Consider the following 21,749-nt stretch of genomic DNA (forward strand, 5'->3'; position numbering starts at 1 on the left):
TAAACTTCAGCGGAATTCTCAGAATAATGGAAGAGTTCCGAAGCATTTTTAAACTTCAGCGGAATTCTGAGAATAATGGAAGAGTTCCGAAGCATTTTTAAATTTCAGCGGAATTCCGAGAACAATGTAAGAGTTCCGAAACATTTTTAAACTTCAGCGGAATTCCGAGAACAATGAAAGAGTTCCGAAGCCTTTTTAAACGTCAGCAGCATTCCGAGAACAATGGAAGAGTTCCGAAGCATTTTTAAGCTTCAGCAGAATTCTGAGAATAATGGAAGAGTTCCGAAGCATTTTTAAACTTCAACGGAATTCCGAGAACAATGGAAAAGTTCAGAAGCATTTTTAAAATTTAGCGGAATTCCGAGAACAATGGAAGTGTTCCGAAGCATTTTTAAACGTCAGCGGAATTACGAGAACAATGGAAGAGTTCCGAAGCATTTTGAAATGTCAGCGGAATCCTGAGAAAAATGGAAGAGTTCCGAAGCATTTTTAAACTTCAGCAGAATTCCGTGAACAATGGAAGCGTTCCGAAGTATTTTTAAACTTCAGCAGAATTCCGAGAACAATGAAAGAGATCAGAAGTATTTTTAAACTTCAGCAGAATTCTGAGAACAATAGAAGAGTTCGGAGGCATTTTTAAACTTCAGCGGAATTCCGAGAACAATAGAAGAGTTCCAAAGGTTTTTTATACTTCAGCGGAATTCCGAGTGCAATGAAGAGTTTTGAAGCATTTTTAAACTTCATAGGAATTCTGAGAACAGTGGATGAGTTCCAAAGCATTTTTAAACGTCAGCGGAATTCCGAGAACAATGGAAGAGTTCCGAAGCATTTTTAAATGTCAGCGGAATTCCGAGAACAATGGAAGAGTTATGAAGCATTTTAAAACTTCAGCGGAATTCCTAGAACAATGGAAGAGTTTCAAAGCATTTTTAAACTTCAGCGGAATTCCGAGAACAATGGAAGAGAACGGAAGCATTTTTAAAGGTCAGTAGAATTCCGAGAACAATGGAAGAGTTATGAAGCATTTTAAAACTTCAGCGGAATTCCTAGAACAATGGAAGAGTTCCGAAGCATTTTTGAACGTCAGCGGAATTAATTGAGCAATGAAAGCGTTCCAAAGCATTTTTAAACTTCATCGGAATTCTGGGAACAATGGAAGAGTTCGGAAGCATTTTTATACTTCAGCAGAATTCCGGAACAATGGAACAGTTCCGAAGCATTTTTAAACTTCAGCAGAATTCCGAGAACAATTAAAGTGCTCCGAAGCATTTTTAAACATCAGCGGAATTCTGAGAACAATGAAAGAGTTCCAAACCCTTTTTAAACTTCAGCGGAATTCCGAAAACAATGAAAGAGTTCCGAAGCCTTTTTAAACTTCAGCAGAATTGCGAGAACAATGAAAAAGTTCCGAAGCATTTTTAACCGTCAGCGGAATTCCGAGAACAATGGAAGAGTTTCTAAGCATTTTTAAACATCAGCAGAATTCCGAGAACAATGGAAGAGTTCCAAAGCATTTTTAAACTTCAGCGAAATTCTGAGAATTATGGTAGAGTACCTAAGCATTTTTAAACTTCAGCGGAATTCCGAGAACAATGGAAGAGTTCCGAAGCTTTTTTAAAATTTAGCAGAATTCCGAGAACAATGGAAGAGTTCTGAAGCATTTTTAAACTTCAGCGGAATTAAGAGAACAATGGAAGAGTTCCGAAGCATTTTTAAATGTCAGCGGAATTACGAGAAAAATGGAAGAGTTCCGAATCATTTTTAAACGTTAGCGGAATTCCGAGAACAATGGAAGAGTTCCGAAGCATTTTTAAACATCAGCGGAATTCCGAGAACAATGGAAAAGTTCCGAAGCATTTTTAAATGTCAGCGGAATTCCAAGAAAAATAGAAGGGTTCCGAAGCATTTATAAACTTCAGTGGAATTCTGAGAACAATGGAAGAGTTCCAAAGAATTTTTAAACTTCAGCGGAATTCTGAAAACAATGGAATAGTTCCGAATCATTTTTAAACAGCGGAATTCCGATAACATTGGAAGATTACCTAAGCATTTTTTAACTTTAGCGGAATTCCTAGAACAATGGAATAGTTCCAAAGCATTTTTAAACATCAGCAGAATTACAAGAACAATGGAAGGGTTTCGAAGCATTTTGAAATGTCAACGGAAGTCCGAGAATAATGGAAGAGTTCCGAAGCCTTTTTAAACGTCAGCAGCATTCCGAGAACAATGAAAGAGTTCCGAAGCCTTTTTAAACGTCAGCAGCATTCCGAGAACAATGGAAGAGTTCCGAAGCATTTTTAAACTTCAACGGAATTCCGAGAACAATGGAAAAGTTCAGAAGCATTTTTAAAATTTAGCGGAATTCCGAGAACAATGGAAGTGTTCCGAAGCATTTTTAAACGTCAGCGGAATTACGAGAACAATGGAAGAGTTCCGAAGCATTTTGAAATGTCAGCGGAATCCAGAGAAAAATGGAAGAGTTCCGAAGCATTTTTAAACTTCAGCAGAATTCCGTGAACAATGGAAGCGTTCCGAAGTATTTTTAAACTTCAGCAGAATTCCGAGAACAATGAAAGAGATCAGAAGTATTTTTAAACTTCAGCAGAATTCTGAGAACAATAGAAGAGTTCGGAGGCATTTTTAAACTTCAGCGGAATTCCGAGAACAATAGAAGAGTTCCAAAGGTTTTTTATACTTCAGCGGAATTCCGAGTGCAATGAAGAGTTTTGAAGCATTTTTAAACTTCATAGGAATTCTGAGAACAGTGGATGAGTTCCAAAGCATTTTTAAACGTCAGCGGAATTCCGAGAACAATGGAAGAGTTCCGAAGCATTTTTAAATGTCAGCGGAATTCCGAGAACAATGGAAGAGTTATGAAGCATTTTAAAACTTCAGCGGAATTCCTAGAACAATGGAAGAGTTTCAAAGCATTTTTAAACTTCAGCGGAATTCCGAGAACAATGGAAGAGAACGGAAGCATTTTTAAAGGTCAGTAGAATTCCGAGAACAATGGAAGAGTTATGAAGCATTTTAAAACTTCAGCGGAATTCCTAGAACAATGGAAGAGTTCCGAAGCATTTTTGAACGTCAGCGGAATTAATTGAGCAATGAAAGCGTTCCAAAGCATTTTTAAACTTCATCGGAATTCTGGGAACAATGGAAGAGTTCGGAAGCATTTTTATACTTCAGCAGAATTCCGGAACAATGGAACAGTTCCGAAGCATTTTTAAACTTCAGCAGAATTCCGAGAACAATTAAAGTGCTCCGAAGCATTTTTAAACATCAGCGGAATTCTGAGAACAATGGAAGAGTTCCGAAGCATTTTTAAACATCAGCGTAACTACGAGAACAATGGAAGAGCTTCAAAGCATTTTTAAACGTCAGCAGAATTCCGAGATCAATGGAAAAGTACCGAAGCATTTTTAAAAGGCAGTGGAATTCTGAGAAAAATGGAAGAGTTCCGAAGCATTTTTAAACTTCAGCAGAATTCTGAGAACAATGAAAGAGTTCCAAACCCTTTTTAAACTTCAGCGGAATTCCGAAAACAATGAAAGAGTTCCGAAGCCTTTTTAAACTTCAGCAGAATTGCGAGAACAATGAAAAAGTTCCGAAGCATTTTTAACCGTCAGCGGAATTCCGAGAACAATGGAAGAGTTTCTAAGCATTTTTAAACATCAGCAGAATTCCGAGAACAATGGAAGAGTTCCAAAGCATTTTTAAACTTCAGCGAAATTCTGAGAATTATGGTAGAGTACCTAAGCATTTTTAAACTTCAGCGGAATTCCGAGAACAATGGAAGAGTTCCGAAGCTTTTTTAAAATTTAGCAGAATTCCGAGAACAATGGAAGAGTTCTGAAGCATTTTTAAACTTCAGCGGAATTAAGAGAACAATGGAAGAGTTCCGAAGCATTTTTAAATGTCAGCGGAATTACGAGAAAAATGGAAGAGTTCCGAATCATTTTTAAACGTTAGCGGAATTCCGAGAACAATGGAAGAGTTCCGAAGCATTTTTAAACATCAGCGGAATTCCGAGAACAATGGAAAAGTTCCGAAGCATTTTTAAATGTCAGCGGAATTCCAAGAAAAATAGAAGGGTTCCGAAGCATTTATAAACTTCAGTGGAATTCTGAGAACAATGGAAGAGTTCCAAAGAATTTTTAAACTTCAGCGGAATTCTGAAAACAATGGAATAGTTCCGAATCATTTTTAAACAGCGGAATTCCGATAACATTGGAAGATTACCTAAGCATTTTTTAACTTTAGCGGAATTCCTAGAACAATGGAATAGTTCCAAAGCATTTTTAAACATCAGCAGAATTACAAGAACAATGGAAGGGTTTCGAAGCATTTTGAAATGTCAATGGAAGTCCGAGAATAATGGAAGAGTTCCGAAGCATTATTAAATGGCAGCGGAATTCCGAGAACAATGGAGCAGTTCCAAAGCATTTTTAAACGTCAGCGGAATTCCGAGAAAAATGTAAGAGTTACGAAGCATTTTTAAACATCAGCGGAATTACGAGAAAAATGGAAGAATTCCGAAGCATTTTTAAACGTCAGCGGATTTCCAAGAACAATGGAAGGGTTTTGAAGAATTTTTAAACTTCATAGGAATTCTGAGAACAATGGAGGAGTTCCAAAGCATTTTTAAACGTCAGCGGATTTCCGAGAACAATGGAAGAGTTCCGAAGCATTTTTAAATGTCAGCGGAATTCCAAGAACAATGGAAGAGTTCCGAAGTATTTTTAAACTTCAGCAGAATTCTAAGAACAATAGAAGAGTTCGGAAGCATTTTTAAACTTCAGCGGAATTCCGAGAACAATGGAAGAGTTCCAAAGGTTTTTTATACTTCAGCGGAATTCCAAGAAAAATGGAAGAGTTTTGAAGCATTTTTAAACTTCATAGGAATTCTCAGAATAATGGAAGAGTTCCGAAGCATTTTTAAACTTCAGCGGAATTCTGAGAATAATGGAAGAGTTCCGAAGCATTTTTAAATTTCAGCGGAATTCCGAGAACAATGTAAGAGTTCCGAAACATTTTTAAACATCAGCGGAATAACGAGAACAATGGAAGAGTTCCGAATCATTTTTAAACTTCAGCGGAATTCCGAGAACAATGAAAGAGTTCCGAAGCCTTTTTAAACGTCAGCAGCATTCCGAGAACAATGGAAGAGTTCCGAAGCATTTTTAAGCTTCAGCAGAATTCTGAGAATAATGGAAGAGTTCCGAAGCATTTTTAAACTTCAACGGAATTCCGAGAACAATGGAAAAGTTCAGAAGCATTTTTAAAATTTAGCGGAATTCCGAGAACAATGGAAGTGTTCCGAAGCATTTTTAAACGTCAGCGGAATTACGAGAACAATGGAAGAGATCAGAAGTATTTTTAAACTTCAGCAGAATTCTGAGAACAATAGAAGAGTTCGGAGGCACTTTTAAACTTCAGCGGAATTCCGAGAACAATAGAAGAGTTCCAAAGGTTTTTTATACTTCAGCGGAATTCCGAGTGCAATGAAGAGTTTTGAAGCATTTTTAAACTTCATAGGAATTCTGAGAACAATGGATGAGTTCCAAAGCATTTTTAAACGTCAGCGGAATTCCGAGAACAATGGAAGAGTTCCGAAGCATTTTTAAATGTCAGCGGAATTCCGAGAACAATGGAAGAGTTATGAAGCATTTTAAAACTTCAGCGGAATTCCTAGAACAATGGAAGAGTTTCAAAGCATTTTTAAACTTCAGCGGAATTCCGAGAACAATGGAAGAGAACGGAAGCATTTTTAAAGGTCAGTGGAATTCCGAGAACAATGGAAGAGTTATGAAGCATTTTAAAACTTCAACGGAATTCCTAGAACAATGGAAGAGTTCCGAAGCATTTTTGAACGTCAGCGGAATTAATTGAGCAATGAAAGCGTTCCAAAGCATTTTTAAACTTCATCGGAATTCTGGGAACAATGGAAGAGTTCGGAAGCATTTTTATACTTCAGCAGAATTCCGGAACAATGGAACAGTTCCGAAGCATTTTTAAACTTCAGCAGAATTCCGAGAACAATTAAAGTGCTCCGAAGCATTTTTAAACATCAGCGGAATTCTGAGAACAATGTAAGAGTTCAGAAGCATTTTTAAACTTCATCGGAAATCCTTGAACAATGGAAGCGTTCCGAAGCATTTTTAAACATCAGCGGAATTCCGAGAACAATGGAAGAGTTCCGAAGCATTTTTAAACATCAGCGTAACTACGAGAACAATGGAAGAGCTTCAAAGCATTTTTAAATGTCAGCAGAATTCCGAGATCAATGGAAAAGTACCGAAGCATTTTTAAAAGGCAGTGGAATTCTGAGAAAAATGGAAGAGTTCCGAAGCATTTTTAAACTTCAGCAGAATTCTGAGAACAATGAAAGAGTTCCAAACCCTTTTTAAACTTCAGCGGAATTCCGAAAACAATGAAAGAGTTCCGAAGCCTTTTTAAACTTCAGCAGAATTGCGAGAACAATGAAAAAGTTCCGAAGCATTTTTAACCGTCAGCGGAATTCCGAGAACAATGGAAGAGTTTCTAAGCATTTTTAAACATCAGCAGAATTCCGAGAACAATGGAAGAGTTCCAAAGCATTTTTAAACTTCAGCGAAATTCTGAGAATTATGGTAGAGTACCTAAGCATTTTTAAACTTCAGCGGAATTCCGAGAACAATGGAAGAGTTCCGAAGCATTTTTAAATGTCAGCGGAATTCCAAGAAAAATAGAAGGGTTCCGAAGCATTTTTAAACGTTAGCAGAATTCCGAGAACAATGGAAGAGTTCCGAAGCATTTTTAAACATCAGCGGAATTCCGAGAACAATGGAAAAGTTCCGAAGCATTTTTAAATGTCAGCGGAATTCCAAGAAAAATAGAAGGGTTCCGAAGCATTTATAAACTTCAGTGGAATTCTGAGAACAATGGAAGAGTTCCAAAGAATTTTTAAACTTCAGCGGAATTCTGAAAACAATGGAATAGTTCCGAATCATTTTTAAACAGCGGAATTCCGATAACATTGGAAGATTACCTAAGCATTTTTTTACTTTAGCGGAATTCCTAGAACAATGGAATAGTTCCAAAGCATTTTTAAACATCAGCAGAATTACAAGAACAATGGAAGGGTTTCGAAGCATTTTGAAATGTCAACGGAAGTCCGAGAATAATGGAAGAGTTCCGAAGCATTATTAAATGGCAGCGGAATTCCGAGAACAATGGAGCAGTTCCAAAGCATTTTTAAACGTCAGCGGAATTCCGAGAAAAATGTAAGAGTTACGAAGCATTTTTAAACATCAGCGGAATTACGAGAACAATGGAAGAATTCCGAAGCATTTTTAAACGTCAGCGGATTTCCAAGAACAATGGAAGAGTTTTGAAGAATTTTTAAACTTCATAGGAATTCTGAGAACAATGGAGGAGTTCCAAAGCATTTTTAAACGTCAGCGGATTTCCGAGAACAATGGAAGAGTTCCGAAGCATTTTTAAATGTCAGCGGAATTCCAAGAACAATGGAAGAGTTCCGAAGTATTTTTAAACTTCAGCAGAATTCTAAGAACAATAGAAGAGTTCGGAAGCATTTTTAAACTTCAGCGGAATTCCGAGAACAATGGAAGAGTTCCAAAGGTTTTTTATACTTCAGCGGAATTCCAAGAAAAATGGAAGAGTTTTGAAGCATTTTTAAACTTCATAGGAATTCTGAGAACAATGGATGAGTTTCAAAGCATTTTTAAACGTCAGCGTATTTCCGAGAACAATGGAAGAGATCGGAAGCATTTTTAAAGGTCAGCGGAATTCCGAGAACAATGGAAGAGTTATGAAGCATTTTAAAACTTCAGCGGAATTCCTAGAACAATGGAAGAGTTCCAAAGCATTTTTAAACTTCAGCGGAATTCCGAGAACAATGTAAGAGATCGGAAGCATTTTTAAACGTCAGCGGAATTACGAGAACAATGGAAGAGTTCCGAAGCATTTTTGAACGTCAGCGGAATTCCTTGAGCAATGAAAGCGTTCCAAAGCATTTTTAAACTTCATCGGAATTCTGAGAACAATGGAAGAGTTCGGAAACATTTTTTACTTCAGCAGAATTCCGGAACAATGGAAGAGTTCAGAAGCATTTTTAAACTTCAGCAGAATTCCGAGAACAATTATAGTGTTCCGAAGCATTTTTTAACATCAGCGGAATTCTGAGAACAATGTAAGAGTTCAGAAGCATTTTTAAACTTCATCGGAAATCCTTGAACAATGGAAGAGTTCCGAAGCATTTTTAAACGTCAGCGGAATTCCGAGAACAATGGAAGAGTTCCGAAGCATTTTTAAACATCAGCGGAACTACGAGAACAATGGAAGAGCTTCAAAGCATTTTTAAACATCAGCGGAATTCCGAGATCAATGGAAAAGTACCGAAGCATTTTTAAACGTCAGCGGAATTACGAGAACAATGGAAGAGTTCCGAAGCATTTTTACTCGTCAGCGGAATTCCGAGAACAATGATAGAGTTATGAAGCATTTTAAAACTTCAGCGGAATTCCTAGAACAATGGAAGAGTTTCAAAGCATTTTTAAACTTCAGCGGAATTCCGAGAACAATGGAAGAGATCGGAAGCATTTTTAAAGGTCAGCGGAATTCCGAGAACAATGGAAGAGTTATGAAGCATTTTAAAACTTCAGCGGAATTCCTAGAACAATGGAAGAGTTCCGAAGCATTTTTGAACGTCAGCGGAATTAATTGAGCAATGAAAGCGTTCCAAAGCATTTTTAAACTTCATCGGAATTCTGGGAACAATGGAATAGTTCGGAAGCATTTTTATACTTCAGCAGAATTCCGGAACAATGGAACAGTTCCGAAGCATTTTTAAAGTTCAGCAGAATTCCGAGAACAATTAAAGTGTTCCGAAGCATTTTTAAACATCAGCGGAATTCTGAGAACAATGTAAGAGTTCAGAAGCATTTTTAAACTTCATCGGAAATCCTTGAACAATGGAAGCGTTCTGAAGCATTTTTAAACATCAGCGGAATTCCGAGAACAATGGAAGAGTTCCGAAGCATTTTTAAACATCAGCGTAACTACGAGAACAATGGAAGAGCTTCAAAGCATTTTTAAACGTCAGCAGAATTCCGAGATCAATGGAAAAGTACCGAAGCATTTTTAAAAGGCAGTGGAATTCTGAGAAAAATGGAAGAGTTCCGAAGCATTTTTAAACTTCAGCAGAATTCTGAGAACAATGAAAGAGTTCCAAACCCTTTTTAAACTTCAGCGGAATTCCGAAAACAATGAAAGAGTTCCGAAGCCGTTTTAAACTTCAGCAGAATTGCGAGAACAATGAAAAAGTTCCGAAGCATTTTTAACCGTCAGCGGAATTCCGAGAACAATGGAAGAGTTTCTAAGCATTTTTAAACATCAGCAGAATTCCGAGAACAATGGAAGAGTTCCAAAGCATTTTTAAACTTCAGCGGAATTCTGAGAATTATGGTAGAGTACCTAAGCATTTTTAAACTTCAGCGGAATTCCGAGAACAATGGAAGAGTTCTGAAGCTTTTTTAAAATTTAGCAGAATTCCGAGAACAATGGAAGAGTTCCGAAGCATTTTTAAACTTCAGCAGAATTGCGAGAACAATGAAAAAGTTCCGAAGCATTTTTAACCGTCAGCGGAATTCCGAGAACAATGGAAGAGTTTCTAAGCATTTTTAAACATCAGCAGAATTCCGAGAACAATGGAAGAGTTCCGAAGCATTTTTAAATGTCAGCGGAATTACGAGAAAAATGGAAGAGTTCCGAATCATTTTTAAACGTTAGCGGAATTCCGAGAACAATGGAAGAGTTCCAAAGCATTTTTAAATGTCAGCGGAATTACGAGAACAATGGAAGAGTTCCGAATCATTTTTAAACGTTAGCGTAATTCCGAGAACAATGGAAGAGTTCCGAAGCATTTTTAAACTTCAGCGGAATTAAGAGAACAATGGAAGAGTTCCGAAGCATTTTTAAATGTCAGCGGAATTACGAGAAAAATGGAAGAGTTCCGAATCATTTTTAAACGTTAGCGGAATTCCGAGAACAATGGAAGAGTTCCGAAGCATTTTTAAACATCAGCGGAATTCCGAGAACAATGGAAGAGTTCCGAAGCTTTTTTAAAATTTAGCAAAATTTCGAGAACAATGGAAGAGTTCCGAAGCATTTTTAAACTTCAGCGGAATTAAGAGAACAATGGAAGAGTTCCGAAGCATTTTTAAAGTCAGCGGAATTACGAGAAAAATGGAAGAGTTCCGAATCATTTTTAAATTTTAGCGGAATTCCGAGAACAATGGAAGAGTTCCGAAGCATTTTTAAACATCAGCGGAATTCCGAGAACAATGGAAAAGTTCCGAAGCATTTTTAAATGTCAGCGGAATTCCAAGAAAAATGGAAGGGTTCCGAAGCATTTATAAACTTCAGTGGAATTCTGAGAACAATGGAAGAGTTCCAAAGAATTTTTAAACATCAGCGGAATTCCGATAACATTGGAAGATTACCTAAGCATTTTTTTACTTTAGCGGAATTCCTAGAACAATGGAATAGTTCCAAAGCATTTTTAAACATCAGCAGAATTACAAGAAAAATGGAAGGGTTTCGAAGCATTTTGAAATGTCAACGGAAGTCCGAGAATAATGGAAGAGTTCCGAAGCATTATTAAATGGCAGCGGAATTCCGAGAACAATGGAGCAGTTCCAAAGCATTTTTAAACGTCAGCGGAATTCCGAGAAAAATGTAAGAGTTACGAAGCATTTTTAAACATCAGCGGAATTACGAGAACAATGGAAGAATTCCGAAGCATTTTTAAACGTCAGCGGATTTCCAAGAACAATGGAAGAGTTTTGAAGAATTTTTAAACTTCATAGGAATTCTGAGAACAATGGAGGAGTTCCAAAGCATTTTTAAACGTCAGCGGATTTCCGAGAACAATGGAAGAGTTCCGAAGCATTTTTAAATGTCAGCGGAATTCCAAGAACAATGGAAGAGTTCCGAAGTATTTTTAAACTTCAGCAGAATTCTAAGAACAATAGAAGAGTTCGGAAGCATTTTTAAACTTCAGCGGAATTCCGAGAACAATGGAAGAGTTCCAAAGGTTTTTTATACTTCAGCGGAATTCCAAGAAAAATGGAAGAGTTTTGAAGCATTTTTAAACTTCATAGGAATTCTGAGAACAATGGATGAGTTTCAAAGCATTTTTAAACGTCAGCGTATTTCCGAGAACAATGGAAGAGATCGGAAGCATTTTTAAAGGTCAGCGGAATTCCGAGAACAATGGAAGAGTTATGAAGCATTTTAAAACTTCAGCGGAATTCCTAGAACAATGGAAGAGTTCCAAAGCATTTTTAAACTTCAGCGGAATTCCGAGAACAATGTAAGAGATCGGAAGCATTTTTAAACGTCAGCGGAATTACGAGAACAATGGAAGAGTTCCGAAGCATTTTTGAACGTCAGCGGAATTCCTTGAGCAATGAAAGCGTTCCAAAGCATTTTTAAACTTCATCGGAATTCTGAGAACAATGGAAGAGTTCGGAAGCATTTTTATACTTCAGCAGAATTCCGGAACATTGGAAGAGTTCAGAAGCATTTTTAAACTTCAGAAGAATTCCGAGAACAATTATAGTGTTCCGAAGCATTTTTTAACATCAGCGGAATTCTGAGAACAATGTAAGAGTTCAGAAGCATTTTTAAACTTCATCGGAAATCCTTGAACAATGGAAGAGTTCCGAAGCATTTTTAAACGTCAGCGGAATTCCGAGAACAATGGAAGAGTTCCGAAGCATTTTTAAACATCAGCGGAACTACGAGAACAATGGAAGAGCTTCAAAGCATTTTTAAACATCAGCGGAATTCCGAGATCAATGGAAAAGTACCGAAGCATTTTTAAACGTCAGCGGAATTACGAGAACAATGGAAGAGTTCCGAAGCATTTTTACTCGTCAGCGGAATTCCGAGAACAATGGAAGAGTTATGAAGCATTTTAAAACTTCAGCGGAATTCCTAGAACAATGGAAGAGTTTCAAAGCATTTTTAAACTTCAGCGGAATTCCGAGAACAATGGAAGAGATCGGAAGCATTTTTAAAGGTCATCGGAATTCCGAGAACAATGGAAGAGTTATGAAGCATTTTAAAACTTCAGCGGAATTCCTAGAACAATGGAAGAGTTCCGAAGCATTTTTGAACGTCAGCGGAATTAATTGAGCAATGAAAGCGTTCCAAAGCATTTTTAAACTTCATCGGAATTCTGGGAACAATGGAATAGTTCGGAAGCATTTTTATACTTCAGCAGAATTCCGGAACAATGGAACAGTTCCGAAGCATTTTTAAAGTTCAGCAGAATTCCGAGAACAATTAAAGTGTTCCGAAGCATTTTTAAACATCAGCGGAATTCTGAGAACAATGTAAGAGTTCAGAAGCATTTTTAAACTTCATCGGAAATCCTTGAACAATGGAAGCGTTCTGAAGCATTTTTAAACATCAGCGGAATTCCGAGAACAATGGAAGAGTTCCGAAGCATTTTTAAACATCAGCGTAACTACGAGAACAATGGAAGAGCTTCAAAGCATTTTTAAACGTCAGCAGAATTCCGAGATCAATGGAAAAGTACCGAAGCATTTTTAAAAGGCAGTGGAATTCTGAGAAAAATGGAAGAGTTCCGAAGCATTTTTAAACTTCAGCAGAATTCTGAGAACAATGAAAGAGTTCCAAACCCTTTTTAAACTTCAGCGGAATTCCGAAAACAATGAAAGAGTTCCGAAGCCGTTTTAAACTTCAGCAGAATTGCGAGAACAATGAAAAAGTTCCGAAGCATTTTTAACCGTCAGCGGAATTCCGAGAACAATGGAAGAGTTTCTAAGCATTTTTAAACATCAGCAGAATTCCGAGAACAATGGAAGAGTTCCAAAGCATTTTTAAACTTCAGCGGAATTCTGAGAATTATGGTAGAGTACCTAAGCATTTTTAAACTTCAGCGGAATTCCGAGAACAATGGAAGAGTTCTGAAGCTTTTTTAAAATTTAGCAGAATTCCGAGAACAATGGAAGAGTTCCGAAGCATTTTTAAACTTCAGCAGAATTGCGAGAACAATGAAAAAGTTCCGAAGCATTTTTAACCGTCAGCGGAATTCCGAGAACAATGGAAGAGTTTCTAAGCATTTTTAAACATCAGCAGAATTCCGAGAACAATGGAAGAGTTCCGAAGCATTTTTAAATGTCAGCGGAATTACGAGAAAAATGGAAGAGTTCCGAATCATTTTTAAACGTTAGCGGAATTCCGAGAACAATGGAAGAGTTCCAAAGCATTTTTAAATGTCAGCGGAATTACGAGAACAATGGAAGAGTTCCGAATCATTTTTAAACGTTAGCGTAATTCCGAGAACAATGGAAGAGTTCCGAAGCATTTTTAAACTTCAGCGGAATTAAGAGAACAATGGAAGAGTTCCGAAGCATTTTTAAATGTCAGCGGAATTACGAGAAAAATGGAAGAGTTCCGAATCATTTTTAAACGTTAGCGGAATTCCGAGAACAATGGAAGAGTTCCGAAGCATTTTTAAACATCAGCGGAATTCCGAGAACAATGGAAGAGTTCCGAAGCTTTTTTAAAATTTAGCAGAATTCCGAGAACAATACAAGAGTTCCGAAGCATTTTTAAACTTCAGCGGAATTAAGAGAACAATGGAAGAGTTCCGAAGCATTTTTAAAGTCAGCGGAATTACGAGAAAAATGGAAGAGTTCCGAATCATTTTTAAATGTTAGCGGAATTCCGAGAACAATGGAAGAGTTCCGAAGCATTTTTAAACATCAGCGGAATTCCGAGAACAATGGAAAAGTTCCGAAGCATTTTTAAATGTCAGCGGAATTCCAAGAAAAATGGAAGGGTTCCGAAGCATTTATAAACTTCAGTGGAATTCTGAGAACAATGGAAGAGTTCCAAAGAATTTTTAAACTTCAGCGGAATTCTGAAAACAATGGAATAGTTCCGAAGCATTTTTAAACATCAGCGGAATTCCGATAACATTGGAAGATTACCTAAGCATTTTTTTACTTTAGCGGAATTCCTAGAACAATGGAATAGTTCCAAAGCATTTTTAAACATCAGCAGAATTACAAGAAAAATGGAAGGGTTTCGAAGCATTTTGAAATGTCAACGGAAGTCCGAGAATAATGGAAGAGTTCCGAAGCATTATTAAATGGCAGCGGAATTCCGAGAACAATGGAGCAGTTCCAAAGCATTTTTAAACGTCAGCGGAATTCCGAGAAAAATGTAAGAGTTACGAAGCATTTTTAAACATCAGCGGAATTACGAGAACAATGGAAGAATTCCGAAGCATTTTTAAACGTCAGCGGATTTCCAAGAACAATGGAAGAGTTTTGAAGAATTTTTAAACTTCATAGGAATTCTGAGAACAATGGAGGAGTTCCAAAGCATTTTTAAACGTCAGCGGATTTCCGAGAACAATGGAAGAGTTCCGAAGCATTTTTAAATGTCAGCGGAATTCCAAGAACAATGGAAGAGTTCCGAAGTATTTTTAAACTTCAGCAGAATTCTAAGAACAATAGAAGAGTTCGGAAGCATTTTTAAACTTCAGCGGAATTCCGAGAACAATGGAAGAGTTCCAAAGGTTTTTTATACTTCAGCGGAATTCCAAGAAAAATGGAAGAGTTTTGAAGCATTTTTAAACTTCATAGGAATTCTGAGAACAATGGATGAGTTTCAAAGCATTTTTAAACGTCAGCGTATTTCCGAGAACAATGGAAGAGATCGGAAGCATTTTTAAAGGTCAGCGGAATTCCGAGAACAATGGAAGAGTTATGAAGCATTTTAAAACTTCAGCGGAATTCCTAGAACAATGGAAGAGTTCCAAAGCATTTTTAAACTTCAGCGGAATTCCGAGAACAATGTAAGAGATCGGAAGCATTTTTAAACGTCAGCGGAATTACGAGAACAATGGAAGAGTTCCGAAGCATTTTTGAACGTCAGCGGAATTCCTTGAGCAATGAAAGCGTTCCAAAGCATTTTTAAACTTCATCGGAATTCTGAGAACAATGGAAGAGTTCGGAAGCATTTTTATACTTCAGCAGAATTCCGGAACATTGGAAGAGTTCAGAAGCATTTTTAAACTTCAGAAGAATTCCGAGAACAATTATAGTGTTCCGAAGCATTTTTTAACATCAGCGGAATTCTGAGAACAATGTAAGAGTTCAGAAGCATTTTTAAACTTCATCGGAAATCCTTGAACAATGGAAGAGTTCCGAAGCATTTTTAAACGTCAGCGGAATTCCGAGAACAATGGAAGAGTTCCGAAGCATTTTTAAACATCAGCGGAACTACGAGAACAATGGAAGAGCTTCAAAGCATTTTTAAACATCAGCGGAATTCCGAGATCAATGGAAAAGTACCGAAGCATTTTTAAACGTCAGCGGAATTACGAGAACAATGGAAGAGTTCCGAAGCATTTTTACTCGTCAGCGGAATTCCGAGAACAATGGAAGAGTTATGAAGCATTTTAAAACTTCAGCGGAATTCCTAGAACAATGGAAGAGTTTCAAAGCATTTTTAAACTTCAGCGGAATTCCGAGAACAATGGAAGAGATCGGAAGCATTTTTAAAGGTCATCGGAATTCCGAGAACAATGGAAGAGTTATGAAGCATTTTAAAACTTCAGCGGAATTCCTAGAACAATGGAAGAGTTCCGAAGCATTTTTGAACGTCAGCGGAATTAATTGAGCAATGAAAGCGTTCCAAAGCATTTTTAAACTTCATCGGAATTCTGGGAACAATGGAATAGTTCGGAAGCATTTTTATACTTCAGCAGAATTCCGGAACAATGGAACAGTTCCGAAGCATTTTTAAAGTTCAGCAGAATTCCGAGAACAATTAAAGTGTTCCGAAGCATTTTTAAACATCAGCGGAATTCTGAGAACAATGTAAGAGTTCAGAAGCATTTTTAAACTTCATCGGAAATCCTTGAACAATGGAAGCGTTCTGAAGCATTTTTAAACATCAGCGGAATTCCGAGAACAATGGAAGAGTTCCGAAGCATTTTTAAACATCAGCGTAACTACGAGAACAATGGAAGAGCTTCAAAGCATTTTTAAACGTCAGCAGAATTCCGAGATCAATGGAAAAGTACCGAAGCATTTTTAAAAGGCAGTGGAATTCTGAGAAAAATGGAAGAGTTCCGAAGCATTTTTAAACTTCAGCAGAATTCTGAGAACAATGAAAGAGTTCCAAACCCTTTTTAAACTTCAGCGGAATTCCGAAAACAATGAAAGAGTTCCGAAGCCGTTTTAAACTTCAGCAGAATTGCGAGAACAATGAAAAAGTTCCGAAGCATTTTTAACCGTCAGCGGAATTCCGAGAACAATGGAAGAGTTTCTAAGCATTTTTAAACATCAGCAGAATTCCGAGAACAATGGAAGAGTTCCAAAGCATTTTTAAACTTCAGCGGAATTCTGAGAATTATGGTAGAGTACCTAAGCATTTTTAAACTTCAGAGGAATTCCGAGAACAATGGAAGAGTTCTGAAGCTTTTTTAAAATTTAGCAGAATTCCGAGAACAATGGAAGAGTTCCGAAGCATTTTTAAACTTCAGCAGAATTGCGAGAACAATGAAAAAGTTCCGAAGCATTTTTAACCGTCAGCGGAATTCCGAGAACAATGGAAGAGTTTCTAAGCATTTTTAAACATCAGCAGAATTCCGAGAACAATGGAAGAGTTCCGAAGCATTTTTAAATGTCAGCGGAATTACGAGAAAAATGGAAGAGTTCCGAATCATTTTTAAACGTTAGCGGAATTCCGAGAACAATGGAAGAGTTCCAAAGCATTTTTAAATGTCAGCGGAATTACGAGAACAATGGAAGAGTTCCGAATCATTTTTAAACGTTAGCGTAATTCCGAGAACAATGGAAGAGTTCCGAAGCATTTTTAAACTTCAGCGGAATTAAGAGAACAATGGAAGAGTTCCGAAGCATTTTTAAATGTCAGCGGAATTACGAGAAAAATGGAAGAGTTCCGAATCATTTTTAAACGTTAGCGGAATTCCGAGAACAATGGAAGAGTTCCGAAGCATTTTTAAACATCAGCGGAATTCCGAGAACAATGGAAGAGTTCCGAAGCTTTTTTAAAATTTAGCAGAATTCCGAGAACAATGGAAGAGTTCCGAAGCATTTTTAAACTTCAGCGGAATTAAGAGAACAATGGAAGAGTTCCGAAGCATTTTTAAAGTCAGCGGAATTACGAGAAAAATGGAAGAGTTCCGAATCATTTTTAAATGTTAGCGGAATTCCGAGAACAATGGAAGAGTTCCGAAGCATTTTTAAACATCAGCGGAATTCCGAGAACAATGGAAAAGTTCCGAAGCATTTTTAAATGTCAGCGGAATTCCAAGAAAAATGGAAGGGTTCCGAAGCATTTATAAACTTCAGTGGAATTCTGAGAACAATGGAAGAGTTCCAAAGAATTTTTAAACTTCAGCGGAATTCTGAAAACAATGGAATAGTTCCGAAGCATTTTTAAACATCAGCGGAATTCCGATAACATTGGAAGATTACCTAAGCATTTTTTTACTTTAGCGGAATTCCTAGAACAATGGAATAGTTCCAAAGCATTTTTAAACATCAGCAGAATTACAAGAAAAATGGAAGGGTTTCGAAGCATTTTGAAATGTCAACGGAAGTCCGAGAATAATGGAAGAGTTCCGAAGCATTATTAAATGGCAGCGGAATTCCGAGAACAATGGAGCAGTTCCAAAGCATTTTTAAACGTCAGCGGAATTCCGAGAAAAATGTAAGAGTTACGAAGCATTTTTAAACATCAGCGGAATTACGAGAACAATGGAAGAATTCCGAAGCATTTTTAAACGTCAGCGGATTTCCAAGAACAATGGAAGAGTTTTGAAGAATTTTTAAACTTCATAGGAATTCTGAGAACAATGGAGGAGTTCCAAAGCATTTTTAAACGTCAGCGGATTTCCGAGAACAATGGAAGAGTTCCGAAGCATTTTTAAATGTCAGCGGAATTCCAAGAACAATGGAAGAGTTCCGAAGTATTTTTAAACTTCAGCAGAATTCTAAGAACAATAGAAGAGTTCGGAAGCATTTTTAAACTTCAGCGGAATTCCGAGAACAATGGAAGAGTTCCAAAGGTTTTTTATACTTCAGCGGAATTCCAAGAAAAATGGAAGAGTTTTGAAGCATTTTTAAACTTCATAGGAATTCTGAGAACAATGGATGAGTTTCAAAGCATTTTTAAACGTCAGCGTATTTCCGAGAACAATGGAAGAGATCGGAAGCATTTTTAAAGGTCAGCGGAATTCCGAGAACAATGGAAGAGTTATGAAGCATTTTAAAACTTCAGCGGAATTCCTAGAACAATGGAAGAGTTCCAAAGCATTTTTAAACTTCAGCGGAATTCCGAGAACAATGTAAGAGATCGGAAGCATTTTTAAACGTCAGCGGAATTACGAGAACAATGGAAGAGTTCCGAAGCATTTTTGAACGTCAGCGGAATTCCTTGAGCAATGAAAGCGTTCCAAAGCATTTTTAAACTTCATCGGAATTCTGAGAACAATGGAAGAGTTCGGAAGCATTTTTATACTTCAGCAGAATTCCGGAACATTGGAAGAGTTCAGAAGCATTTTTAAACTTCAGAAGAATTCCGAGAACAATTATAGTGTTCCGAAGCATTTTTTAACATCAGCGGAATTCTGAGAACAATGTAAGAGTTCAGAAGCATTTTTAAACTTCATCGGAAATCCTTGAACAATGGAAGAGTTCCGAAGCATTTTTAAACGTCAGCGGAATTCCGAGAACAATGGAAGAGTTCCGAAGCATTTTTAAACATCAGCGGAACTACGAGAACAATGGAAGAGCTTCAAAGCATTTTTAAACATCAGCGGAATTCCGAGATCACTGGAAAAGTACCGAAGCATTTTTAAACGTCAGCGGAATTACGAGAACAATGGAAGAGTTCCGAAGCATTTTTACTCGTCAGCGGAATTCCGAGAACAATGGAAGAGTTATGAAGCATTTTAAAACTTCAGCGGAATTCCTAGAACAATGGAAGAGTTCCAAAGCATTTTTAAACTTCAGCGGAATTCCGAGAACAATGTAAGAGATCGGAAGCATTTTTAAACGTCAGCGGAATTACGAGAACAATGGAAGAGTTCCGAAGCATTTTTAAATGTCAGCGGAATTACGAGAAAAATGGAAGAGTTCCGAATCATTTTTAAACGTCAGCGGAATTACGAGAACAATGGAAGAGTTCCGAAGCATTTTTACTCGTCAGCGGAATTCCGAGAACAATGGAAGAGTTCCGAAGCATTTTTAAACATCAGCAGAATACCACGAACAATGGAAGGGTTCCGAAGCATTTTTGAACGTCAGCGGAATTCCTTGAGCAATGAAAGCGTTCCAAAGCATTTTTAAACTTCATCGGAATTCTGAGAACAATGGAAGAGTTCGGAAGCATTTTTATACTTCAGCAGAATTCCGGAACATTGGAAGAGTTCAGAAGCATTTTTAAACTTCAGCAGAATTCCGAGAACAATTATAGTGTTCCGAAGCATTTTTTAACATCAGCGGAATTCTGAGAACAATGTAAGAGTTCAGAAGCATTTTTAAACTTCATCGGAAATCCTTGAACAATGGAAGAGTTCCGAAGCATTTTTAAACGTCAGCGGAATTCCGAGAACAATGGAAGAGTTCCGAAGCATTTTTAAACATCAGCGGAACTACGAGAACAATGGAAGAGCTTCAAAGCATTTTTAAACATCAGCGGAATTCCGAGATCAATGGAAAAGTACCGAAGCATTTTTAAACGTCAGCGGAATTACGAGAACAATGGAAGAGTTCCGAAGCATTTTTACTCGTCAGCGGAATTCCTAGAACAATGGAAGAGTTATGAAGCATTTTAAAACTTCAGCGGAATTCCTAGAACAATGGAAGAGTTTCAAAGCATTTTTAAACTTCAGCAGAATTCCGAGAACAATGGAAGAGATCGGAAGCATTTTTAAAGGTCAGCGGAATTCCGAGAACAATGGAAGAGTTATGAAGCATTTTAAAACTTCAGCGGAATTCCTAGAACAATGGAAGAGTTCCGAAGCATTTTTGAACATCAGCGGAATTAATTGAGCAATGAAAGCGTTCCAAAGCATTTTTAAACTTCATCGGAATTCTGGGAACAATGGAAGAGTTCGGAAGCATTTTTATACTTCAGCAGAATTCCGGAACAATGGAACAGTTCCGAAGCATTTTTAAAGTTCAGCAGAATTCCGAGAACAATTAAAGTGTTCCGAAGCATTTTTAAACATCAGCGGAATTCTGAGAACAATGTAAGAGTTCAGAAGCATTTTTAAACTTCATCGGAAATCCTTGAACAATGGAAGCGTTCTGAAGCATTTTTAAACATCAGCGGAATTCCGAGAACAATGGAAGAGTTCCGAAGCATTTTTAAACATCAGCGTAACTACGAGAACAATGGAAGAGCTTCAAAGCATTTTTAAACGTCAGCAGAATTCCGAGATCAATGGAAAAGTACCGAAGCATTTTTAAAAGGCAGTGGAATTCTGAGAAAAATGGAAGAGTTCCGAAGCATTTTTAAACTTCAGCAGAATTCTGAGAACAATGAAAGAGTTCCAAACCCTTTTTAAACTTCAGCGGAATTCCGAAAACAATGAAAGAGTTCCGAAGCCGTTTTAAACTTCAGCAGAATTGCGAGAACAATGAAAAAGTTCCGAAGCATTTTTAACCGTCAGCGGAATTCCGAGAACAATGGAAGAGTTTCTAAGCATTTTTAAACATCAGCAGAATTCCGAGAACAATGGAAGAGTTCCAAAGCATTTTTAAACTTCAGCGGAATTCTGAGAATTATGGTAGAGTACCTAAGCATTTTTAAACTTCAGCGGAATTCCGAGAACAATGGAAGAGTTCTGAAGCTTTTTTAAAATTTAGCAGAATTCCGAGAACAATGGAAGAGTTCCGAAGCATTTTTAAACTTCAGCAGAATTGCGAGAACAATGAAAAAGTTCCGAAGCATTTTTAACCGTCAGCGGAATTCCGAGAACAATGGAAGAGTTTCTAAGCATTTTTAAACATCAGCAGAATTCCGAGAACAATGGAAGAGTTCCGAAGCATTTTTAAATGTCAGCGGAATTACGAGAAAAATGGAAGAGTTCCGAATCATTTTTAAACGTTAGCGGAATTCCGAGAACAATGGAAGAGTTCCAAAGCATTTTTAAATGTCAGCGGAATTACGAGAACAATGGAAGAGTTCCGAATCATTTTTAAACGTTAGCGTAATTCCGAGAACAATGGAAGAGTTCCGAAGCATTTTTAAACTTCAGCGGAATTAAGAGAACAATGGAAGAGTTCCGAAGCATTTTTAAATGTCAGCGGAATTACGAGAAAAATGGAAGAGTTCCGAATCATTTTTAAACGTTAGCGGAATTCCGAGAACAATGGAAGAGTTCCGAAGCATTTTTAAACATCAGCGGAATTCCGAGAACAATGGAAGAGTTCCGAAGCTTTTTTAAAATTTAGCAGAATTCCGAGAACAATGGAAGAGTTCCGAAGCATTTTTAAACTTCAGCGGAATTAAGAGAACAATGGAAGAGTTCCGAAGCATTTTTAAAGTCAGCGGAATTACGAGAAAAATGGAAGAGTTCCGAATCATTTTTAAATGTTAGCGGAATTCCGAGAACAATGGAAGAGTTCCGAAGCATTTTTAAACATCAGCGGAATTCCGAG

The sequence above is a fragment of the Phyllobates terribilis genome, unplaced genomic scaffold (assembly GCF_046119375.1).
Source record: "Phyllobates terribilis strain yellow unplaced genomic scaffold, ASM4611937v1 Scaffold_5__5_contigs__length_657084704, whole genome shotgun sequence".
Taxonomy (NCBI): Eukaryota; Metazoa; Chordata; class Amphibia; order Anura; family Dendrobatidae; genus Phyllobates; species Phyllobates terribilis.